Here is an 8,586-nt window from a genome sequence, read left to right as displayed (position 1 = left end):
CTGTCATTGTTCTATCCTATTTAAATTTTTTTTATTGCTATTGGGTTGTGATTAAATCCCTTGTCCTGCGGCCATTTCTGACCTATTGTACCAGCCCCAGAGGTGAGGATGATTTTGGAGTAGTTGATGAAATGAAGATTGGCAGGAGATAACAGAAGTACTCGAAGAAAACCTGCCCCTGCTCCACTTTGTCCACCACAAAACCCACTTAACCAGACCCGTGATCGAACCCGGGCCACCGCGGTGGGAAGCCAGCGACTAGCAGCCTGAGCTATGGCGCGGCCCATCTTCTTTCCTTTAGTCAAAAGATTCGAAAATCCGAAGAGTGTAAGCAGTGCAAGCAGAAGACCAATGATTTTATTCTTCCATCTGTTTTATGACACCAGGGACTGCTAAAATTTGGCAAATGTTACAAACATAAATTAATTTATAATGCAGAACATCTCTGTGAAAAGCTGTGTTGATTACAACACCCGCAGCCAAAAAGGGAACACACATCACGAGACACGATACACACGACATATAAGAGGAAGGACTCCCGTAGTGGAGGAACCATGCGCAGGTTTTGAATTGGGATAGATAACATGAATATCTTAACAAGATTTTAGTATACAAAAAAAAATTATTATACCTGACGAATACTTTAAAATACTTTTTAAATAATTTTACATTGACATAATGGCATGCACTGCAATAGATTAGTGTAAATGGAGCACCTGATGATGGCACTGTGGTGCCGAAACATGTTGTGAAGTGACAGGTAAAAGTGGATGCACTGCAAGACGGACACTGTATATATATCATGGATGAAAATCAGTGCAACAGGACGCTAAAATATAACATTATTCACCATTCTTACTGTCATTTCAAAGTTCAGTATCTACCTTACAACCACTTGTGTAGCAAGACTCACACCACGATTCACTTCCCCTCACCATCTGCTGATTACTACCGGCAATATTCCTTTCAATATTCCATATTAATGACTTGCAACCATGAATCACTAATTCTGTCTACACATTCATATTATATCTCTTAACTTTAGCTAAGAAACTTGTATGATACTGGAGGATAAATATAGAAGGATAACGTATTGGCCATTGCTAAGAATGGTCATCCACAAACAAAAAATCACACTCAAAGAAAAGACTCTTTTATTGCTTACAAACACTGTACAAACAAATTAATCCAGCACTTTATACATGTCACAATTCAATACAATACATTATTGCCATCAAACATTCAGACAGAATGCTTCTACACAAGCCTTCCAGACCTGAGATCAAGATCAATACATATCAATAACCTCACACACAACATGGCAACATTCCTGAAAACTAACCAGCCCTTCAACAGGGTGGCATGCTGAAAAGTAACACATCTTTTCTTGCACCAAACCCAACTATATGGCAGTGTAATCTCTGCTGTATTAATTCGATTACATTTTCCTCAACTTATGTTCATCTTCATACTACAGCTTCTACACATCCCTCAATTACAGCTGTAAAAATGTTGCAATATAGTCTGTCCAGTGATCTACATCCTCACTCTGCAAATCTTTCCATTCATCGACATTCACTGGCGATCATCACCACCACCATCTTCGCCATCATCCCCTCCACCTTGACTTCCACCACCTCCATCACCACACCCACCACTATCACCACCACACATCGCATGATGAAGTCAAGATGGTGGTAAAGATGTCCTTCCATCCACAATATGCAGACATCTGATTTAATGCACATTTCCAAATACCCCAGCACTCACAAAACTCTGTTGACTGCTGGTGATCATGTTCACAATTGTGTACAGTTGCACCAAACATTAAAAAATTATCGATTTTTGTCTCAATAAAATGTATATATATATTTTTTTTTTCCTTTTCAGCTTGCCCTCTTACATAAAATTTATACAACTTGCCACTCTTCAAATAAATTTAAGAGATCGACAGACATAAATACTTATACACTACTTCACTCAGGAGAGTTTTACAAACTGTGAAACAAATATGAACTATATGTATTCCAAAAAAAAAAATAAATAAATAAATAAAAAAATAAAAAAAAATAAATCAGCAGATCGTAACATTTATGGTATTGTATCACCCACCTACAGCATTAGCACATATTTATGCAACACAGTGAACACGACTTCCTATCTTATTATAGGACTGAAATCCATCACATTTTTCTGAACTGAAATACCACCAATATTAAGAATCCTTGCTCTGTACGAGTATATGCAAAATTCATACACTCAGCATACTGACACAATTCGTCCAATCATCTCCCGATGAATGACACATTTTCAAGTAGAATAAAGACGCAACAATACACCATCATAAATAAATATACATATCTTGATGGAAAATACTGATAGCTCTTGTCCTCAGAAACTGCATTCACACCATTACAATAAATATTTCATGATAATATCAATATTAACAGAAACTGGTAACACACAATCCATATGCTCTGCCACTGAGGCAGCAAGTAGAACAGAAATTCATGCAATTATAGCAGTAGTCGATCCTATACGTAAATATGCGGGACATTCTTTTCATAACTTCATAACTGACAAATTGACAATGATTATGAGAATGTCTCATTATGTCATTTGGTAACGAACATATTTCTGTCTACAGGTATGTTGAAATATTTTCGAAACAGCAATAACAAAATTAGAATCCACGTAAAAGTACATAGCACTTTCAAGACCTCTATCAAACAATGATAGCCAGCCACACACGATAAAGTTCTTATATATCCATTAACTTCTGGTTATCAAAATAAGCAATACAATCTCAGGTACAAGTTTTGGCATTACACTTATTACAATATCAACACAGACAACCATAAAAGTAAGTAAAAAAAAGTAAAGCTATCCCTGTAACAGGCCGTGAAAGCCCATAGGGTTGTGAGACGTTGAGGGTCCCACATTATCTAGACAATCCACTCAAAGATGGCAGTAAGGTTGCCAGCCTTATGCGTTGACCGTGCTTAACTCCCCAGGAAAATTATTTAATTCCTGGTACTCATTTCTGTTAGAGGCTGAGTGAACCCCAGGGCCATAGTGCGGCCGGAAGGATTAGGCCAACTGAAAAAAATCCAGTGACCTCATCGGTATTTGAACCCATGACCTTCTGACTTGTAGCATAATGCCTTAATCACTACCCTACAGCGTGCTAATGTGCATGGTGAGGTATAGTGCAGAGTGAACCTCATACAAACCAATAGGCTAAATAATTCATAAAGCTCATGGCAGTAAGTATACCCACTTTCTGTTCTACGGACGTATATGTACTTTCCTCGACATGTTAGCTCAGGTTAGTTTTGTTAGCTTTGATTATGTTAGATTAGGGCAGGTTACATTAAGTTAGACTACATTCTGTTATAATTTGTATTTTGCCTCAAACTGTTCAAAAACTTGGTCCACACATGGTTAATGGCATATACTTCTACCATGAATATTGACATACTGTACTAGGCTGAAATCATTTTCTTCCTTTGCCATCTAAATGAATACCCCCCCCTCCAGTACCCATTTTTCTTTTGGATAAAATAAATCTAAATTTCTTACATATAATTCAAACACAGGTCATTCATTTACACCAACTGACACTTCAAGCATCATAATAATGATACCTGAAGAGATATTGATCTATATTTATCAGACATACATTTCTAAGGCTAGTTGCAAGACTGGTATCTTGTGGCGGAGAACGATGCAGTAGTTTACCCATCCCACCATCTGTAGCGCTGACAGATGAACCTCTTACTCAACTGCTGCACTTCTTCCAGTGCGGAAATCCTCATCCAGGCTTCCCGTGACATATGACTGTCAACAGGGAAGCATGTTTCTGTGATTGGTGATTGTTACAATGGCATACAGATGCAGGTCTGCATACAGTGAATCCCCTATTTAAGGTCTCTTTGCCAAGAAGTGGATTCTTGCATGCATGTAATTTGACAATGAGGTTACTGACACATCACCAAAACCGAAAATTACCTGAGGTTAATCTCGCATCAAAGAGCACTGATGAGGGTTTCACTGTATTTCAGTTCCGTGCACACTGTTCCCTCTCAGGTCTTGGATCATCTCTTTATAATCCTGCTGAAAACAGTCATGTTCCGCCTTAAGTTTCTATTAACTCTGCAAGATCTTGCTGTGCATATGTCCAATGAACATGGAAGACCACCCATCACTTCAGCCCCTCATGGATGTGAAGAGACAGCTCATTTTCAAACAAGACACTGCTGCACCACCATCTCGCCACAGTCTACAACAAACAGTAAAATTACTTGGTAAAAGCTAATATATGTTAATATTATACAGTTTCACTGTTATATTTAAGTTATTATCAATCTCCACACAGCATAATACTCATTTGCACAGTTACTCATGTAGGTCAGGATCTGGGTTTGAAACCCTGACATTTTTAAATGTTTCAATGAATACGCTGCTATAAATTTATCACCCGATAACCCATCAGCATCTTGATGTTCCTTCCAGACCCAAAGAAATGACACACACCAGTCCTGTGAACACACAAAGTAACAGTTCAATAAAGGTCACCAATTTTACCTTCACTGTGGACCAGAATACTGACACATACATTAGAATTGTGAATGCACATGGCAAAACATTACCATCCCATTAAGATCGTTCATCTCTCAGCAAAATATGTTTCGTACAACACCGTAGAAAAGACATGAATAATACTGACCAAAATTATAAACCACAAATAATGGATGATGAACAGCCTGAACTTTAACTTGCAGCTGTTGCATTTGCTAGCGCCACTGTGTGATCATGTGATGCAAAGTCATTAGGGGCCACACACTTTAGGGGTGAATCCTTCACCATATGTTAGATTCACAATTCTACACTAAGAACACAGATTCATTTTATCACTTTGTGTGTCACTAGTAACACAAACTCTCATACCTCTTCCCAGACAATTTGCAAGCTCACAATGAAGTCTTCTGGGTTGTGACACTGTCTACTCATGTAGGTAGATACTTAGCTTTTGGAGGAACATGGTCATCTCCACAGGTGTGGTACAATTCTGAGCATTTGTCTGCATGCATGAATTGCTTTCTGCTGCAAGACTTGCACAAAGCCATCGCCTCCTTCCACAGTTTCTCCCCTTTACACATCACACTGGCCACTGTCCTCTTTCCTTCATGTCACTGAACTGATGCTCCCATTTAACCTTTCTTCACATGGGCCACTGGACAATCTGCCTTGCTCATGTTGCCTGTTAAGAATAAGAGGTCACACCAATCATAATGACAACTTAAATTACTTCTTCTATGTAAACTACATATATCAATGTACTCCAATATGCATTACCTGATTCGAAATCTCCAAATTTATACTTCCAACAATGTGTTGACCTGTCTGGGAAAAATGAAGTCTCATCAACACTGATGTTCCCTGTAACAATAAAAGGTCACACCAATAATAATGACAACTTACAATGACTTCAACTACATACAACATTGTGCATTACACCATGCAAAATCTCTAAATTCATGCTTCGAACACTGTGTTGACGTGACTGGGAGAAATGAAAGCTTATCAACACTGATGCTCCCTGTAAGAATAAAAGGTCACACCAATCATGACAACAACTTACAATGATTTGAACTGCATGCAACAATGTACACTACCTGATGTGATATCTCTGAATTCATGCTACCAACAATGTGTTAACCCGAGTGGGAGAAATGAAGTCTCATCAACACTGATGTTCCCTGTAACAATAAAAGGTCAAATCAATCATAATGACAGCTTACAATTGCTTGTTCTACATACAACATTGTGCATTACCTGATGCAAATCTCTGATATCATGCTTCCACCACTGTGTTAACCTGAATTAAGGGTCATCAACACTGATGCTACCTGTAAGAAAGAGAGGTCCCACCAATCATAATGTCAGCTCACACTGTCTTGTTCTACATACAACATTGTACATTACCTGACATGAAATCACTGGATTTATTTTTTGAGGATTGTAATACCCTGAGTGGGAGAATTGTAGGTTCATCAACACTGGTGTTGCCTCTAAAGAAAAAGATCATGCCAACATTAATAACGCCTTATAAAGGACATATGTAATTGACCACTGTACACTCCCTGATATGAAATCTCTAATTTCTTGGTTTCAACATAGGAATATACTGACTACCTGCAATTCAGTTATGAACTAATCTTTTCATGCAAATAAGTTGTACCTATATTCCTGAAAGCTTAGTGATTTTTTCAACTGACCACACTGTACACTACCAGAATCAAAAATTTTGGAATGCTTTTCTTCATATATATTTTATCCTGTGTGACAGCAATGAAGACTCATTAACACAGTTGTTCCCTGTAAAATAAGTTGTATCAGCTTTATGACAGCTCATAAGGAAGGTTGCCTTATCTGACCTCGCTGTACCCTTCCTGATATTAAAACTGTGATTTCAGGTTTCCAAACTACTATTAAACTGAGTGCTACCCATTAAGTCTCATAAACACCATTGTCACCTGCAAATAATGAGTGATAAGAACATTAATGACAATTCATAAAGCTGACTTATTCAGATCACCACACTGTACAGTATGTGATGTGAAATCTGTGACTTATGTTTCCATCATTGCATTAACCTGAAAAGCAGCAATTAAGACTCAACATAGTTGTTTCCTGTAAAATAAGGCATGTTATCATCATTAATGACAGCTCATAAAGATGGATTCCTTCAGTTGACACAAATGTACAGTACCTGATGTGGTATCTCTGAAATCATGTTTCCCATAGGGTTTTAACCAGATTTGTTGCAATGTTTGCTCATCAACAATGTTCTTGCCTGAAGAATAAGAGGTCATACCAACATTAATCCTAACTTAAAAGGGACTTGTTCAACTTACCACATTGTATACTATCTGAAGTGACATCTGTGAAATCATGTTTCCATCCTAGAACTACTCTGACCAGAAGAATTCAGAGCTCATTAGCAGTTTTCCATCGCAAGTAGTGGTACTGACATTAATGAGAGCTCACAGAAAATGATGTCTTCAGTACATCCCAATTTACACTACATAAGCTGAAGTCTCTGAATTTCTGCTTTATCATAGTCTTAGCCTGACTGGGAGCAGTGACAGCTCAACAACATGGATGTTTGCTGTTGAATAAGAGGTAGTGAGGAAGTAAAGCTGCCCCTTGTGCTCAAAATAAACACTACGCCATGAAACTGTATGAAGGAGTGGATATATGCATTACAATGCAGTTGGTATTGTGACTGGCTATAGGCTGGATGACCGAGTGGTTGGGAGTTTGAGTCCTGATAAGGTCAAGAATTTTCTCCTCTCCATGTCACCCACACTGGCTCTGAGGGCCACCCAGCCTCCTATTCAATGGGTACCGGGAGGTCTTTCCCTGGTGGTAAAGTGGCATGGGCATGAAATTGAGCACTCATCTTCAGCTGGTGATGAGGCCAAGGAAATATGGATCTAGAATACTATCATTAATGACGGCTCACAGAGAATGCTTAGTTCAAGTGACCAATTTGTACACTACCTGATAAGAAACTTCAGAATACATGTTTCCAACATATCATCATGATTTAGGAGTGTGACTATACAAGGGGTATGGACTGGCTGAATTGGATTTATTGACCACTTCTATACACCATACAATTTGCATTTGACTGACACACACACACACACACACACAAAGACTACTGTCCTCAGTCTATTACAATATCCACTAGCCGTTTCCTGGCAACAGATTTAACACAGAGGAGATTTTCAGTTTCTGTGGCCCGGTGGTTAACACTCCACACCTGAACTCATGGCGCCTCATCTCATCCTCACTTGGAGAGCCCAACTCTCGATTAATTGCTCACTTGGACTCCAGAACTCAACTGCTCATTCTCAACTAACTCTTCTTTATTAACTACTTGGCACGGACTGAATGTAAAACATCTTCTTCAATAATACCCCTACTGTGGGCGTGTTTACCGATTCGGTGCTTTGAAATGGATTTCATGACACCGTTTTCCTATTGTTGCGTGCAGGTTATGTTGCGGTCGTTACCTAACATTACCTTTGATTTCTATCAATTTCGGTAGGGTACGTGTTTTCACAAAACTATTATAAATGAAATTTCGCAATTACATTTGGTAAAGGTTTTTAATTTCCGATCTTTCAGTGCACAAGTGTCAGCATCAAAGAATAGTAAGATTCATGCCTATTTATTTCGCTTTGCTTTGGAATTAGCCTTTACGAAGTTCAAGGAAAAATAGGAGAAGATTCAAATCGAATGGGGCACAAGAGTTTCTAGTCTACGCTGATTATATTAATCTACTAGAGGAACAAATATCTTTATAAAAGACCAAGAGCCCTATTAGACGCTAGCAACAATGTTTTTATGTAAGAAAATAAAAAAGAAACTAAGTATATGCTTACTGTCTTCACTCGCTCGGAAGCCGGGATCGTAGGTTCGAATCCCACTCAGGGCATGGATGTTTGTGTGCGTTTTTCTGTGTTTGTCTACAGGTAGAGGCCTTGCGACGAGCTGATCACTCGCCCAAGG

General features: G+C 38.5%; 1 protein-coding gene across 4 annotated transcripts in view; it reads right to left on the bottom strand.

Annotated features, from left to right (window-relative positions):
- Positions 1–3,097: 3,097 nt before the first annotated feature.
- The window catches only part of LOC111871161 (putative tyramine receptor 2), a 132,126-nt gene continuing 126,637 nt past the window's right edge, over positions 3,098–8,586 (bottom strand). Inside the window, exons 3-6 of one of the 4 annotated variants that reach the window (XR_004513740.1) lie at positions 5,679–7,174; positions 5,359–5,442; positions 4,012–5,263; positions 3,098–3,840 (exon numbers count right to left, since the gene is read on the bottom strand). The gene's annotated coding sequence lies outside the window, so the exon portion shown is untranslated. Of the gene's footprint in view, positions 5,264–5,358; positions 5,443–5,678; positions 7,175–8,586 lie in introns of all 4 variants that reach the window. The other 3 variants (XR_004513739.1, XR_004513738.1, XR_002843986.2) reach the window with 3 other exon arrangements.

This window comes from Cryptotermes secundus, unplaced genomic scaffold (genome assembly GCF_002891405.2).
Source record: "Cryptotermes secundus unplaced genomic scaffold, Csec_1.0 scaffold282, whole genome shotgun sequence".
Classification (NCBI taxonomy): domain Eukaryota; kingdom Metazoa; phylum Arthropoda; class Insecta; order Blattodea; family Kalotermitidae; genus Cryptotermes; species Cryptotermes secundus.
Note: the sequence above shows the minus strand (reverse complement) of the source record. Positions and strands in the feature narration are given on the sequence as shown.